Source organism: Entamoeba invadens (genome assembly GCF_000330505.1).
Source record: "Entamoeba invadens IP1 unplaced genomic scaffold scaff_1105074725885, whole genome shotgun sequence".
Lineage (NCBI taxonomy): Eukaryota > Evosea > Mastigamoebida > Endamoebidae > Entamoeba > Entamoeba invadens.
In genome coordinates, this window is record NW_004443720.1 from 2,361 (window position 1) to 5,447 (window position 3,087).

Below are 3,087 nucleotides of genomic sequence, written 5' to 3' on the forward strand. Positions count from 1 at the left end.
GCAAACAAATGTCACTTATAATATTATTAACAATTATAATTAAAAATATTAGATAATTTATAATGTATTGTTTATTCGATTGATTTTGTAACGAATTGTGTTTTGTGTTTTTAAAAAGAAGTTTTGTTTAAAATTTAAAAAATAAATACAATAAGGTTACCCCGTTTTGTTCAATTGTTTTAATAATGCAAAACAATTATAATTATTTTTAATTAATAAAAACTATTTTAACAAATGAATACAAAGAGCTTTTTGCTGTTTTTATTTGAAGATTGCTAAACAATAAAATGGTTTAAATTAATTTAAAGTACTAATTAAAGTCTCGCATAAAACAACGTCACTTGCTACAAAACAAAAAAGTTTGTGATAAAACAAAGAAAATATTTGATATAAATTTGAATTAACACAATAATTGAGTTGATATTTCAAGATTTGTGATGGATAGATTTATAGTTTCAAGTTGCACTATTTTGAAACCGAAAATGTGCAAAACCAATTGATAATCAAAAATTATCATTTTTTAATCCTTATATCCGAATAATCATTTGAATATCCAATAAATATCGTAAATCAACATTAAATAATTGTGTGAAATAACACACAAATTTCTTGTTATATTTGGAATAAAAATTCAAAAAATAAATAATTGCTTGTTACTATAAATAACTTTGCCGCCTTGCATTTGATTTGACGAAAAAATGCAAAATCTGCTATATCATCAGAACTTGAAAAATCAAACAAATTTTTAAACGGTGAAGTCATCACCATTGGAAACGAGAGATTCAGATGCCCAGAAGCACTCTTCCAGCCATCATTTATTGGCATGGAAGCATCAGGTATCCACTAGACAACATACAACTCAATCATGAAGTGTGAGTCGACATCAGAAACAAGTTATATTAAGCATCGTCTCCTATGATTGAATTTAATGTACCCAGGCATTAACGACAGACATGAGAAGGAGAAAGTTGCAGTTGAGAAATGAAATGGCATAATCAAGGCTGTTCATGCTTGGCTCAATTTAATTATATTTGTATTGGTGTTCATTTGGTTTAGTTTTAATAATTATTGTTATAATCAATCATAAAATATTTAATAATTCAACTATCATTTTTATTATTCACAAGTTGATTAATTATAGTTTATTTATAATTTAAATTACTATAGTATTTATTATTCTTATGTCACGCATTGTATAATGTATCCAAAACTGCTATTTTTCTCGACTTAAATTGATGTTTTATAGCGTTGTTTTACCGTAAAAGATTATTGTTTAATGTTATTGTTGTGTTAATACAATAACAAACACAAATAATAATAAATAAAGGGGGTTTTATCGTAATATTTTGTTGTTATTAGGTTCTCTAAGTATTTTTAGTTTGAGTGGAATCCATTTTTTAATTTCGACAACAATATTTTTGTTATGTTGTTATTTTATTTTGGTTTGAACCAATATTATTGGTTATATCAAACCCACAATTATACACACTTTTTAAGTTTTTTTATGTTATTTTTAAAAAAAACTTGAATACCTAATAATTATTATTTAATTAATTTTTATTAACATTTTTATTTGTTTATAAAAACAGTTTATTTTCGTATTATTTTTATTACTGATATTAATTTGTTAAATTATATATTTTATTGATTGAAGGACAAATCTTTAACAAAAACCAATTAATTTGAGTTTATGAATGATGAAATGTTTTACAAATAATTCAAAAATTTGAATTTAAGTTGAACTATTTTATCAAATAAGTCGAAAATCATTCTAAATTGTTCATGAAAAGTCGCCATTATTTTCATTTTTTTGGAAAAGTGAAATTATTTTTTTGAAATTTTTTTCTGAAAAAAAAAGAAAAAAATTATAAATTTTCAGTCCTCGAAAAGTTAATAATGAAATATTTTTCTTGGATAACCTCGATATCACCAACAACAACCAATTTCGAATCGTCTTTTTCTATTTAAAAAAATAAGATGCCATGTCCAATGAAAGAAAGTAAAATTTTTGGTAGTATGCAATTACAGTGTTATTCCCTGGGTTTTCGGTTTTCACCATTTTCAATAATTGTTAAGTCAGTTTATTAATTATTTAGCCAAAAAATTAAATTGTTTCGTTGCATATTTTAATTAAACACCACCTACAATTATTAGTCCAGCATAATTAATAAATAGACCATACAAAAAATATTAATACCATCACAAATAATTTCAATATTATAATTTTTATATTTCATTCACAAAAATAAATAGACGCACCACAAACTTATATGTTCACGTCATTTAGAATTATTAAAGTTTTTTTGAATTATTTCACTTTCAACAAATAAATAAAAATCAACATTAAAACTATTTCAAAGTATAATGAACCGAGCATCAGTAGATCATGTTGATCTCACAGATTCGGGTGCACGGGCCGATTATATACAGTTAACGCCTACACCTCTACTAGGTACTCTGCTCCAATCATTTGCAATTCAACTATTCATTCCGTCTCCAATACAATCAAATCCAAGATGAAGACCGAAGAAATTTGGGCCAGAACATCCAGAACACTAAAAGCACCAATACACCAAAATTGGTTTGAAGCTCAAGCAACTGTTTGTTTAAGAGTTTGGAAAGAAACCTGACCAGAAATCAGAAGATTTTTAACAGACTTTTGGAATACCTATTCACTGCGCCGCTTTGCTGACAAAGTTGATGAAAGTGGGAAGTATATATCCTTTGAACCATTAAAATCGCAAAAACCGCATTACTCATTTCATTCACATTGTTAAACAGCATTTCAAAATAATTGCACGAAATTAATGCTACAATGCAAAGATGTAGAAATGAAGTTTGGAGAAAGGTGTATGCTCAAGATAATCTTTAAATTAATTTCATTGTCATAGTTTTTTATAACGTTTTATAAAGAATAATTTATTTTTTTGACTAAATAATTAATAAACTGACTTAATAATTATTGAAAATGGTGGGAATGGGAAAACCCAGTGAATAACACTGTAATTTAAAATTTTAAAGTACAAATAAACAAAGTAATACAAAAGTCGTACTAAGGTGAGAACCAGAATTATGGTTTCGACAAAC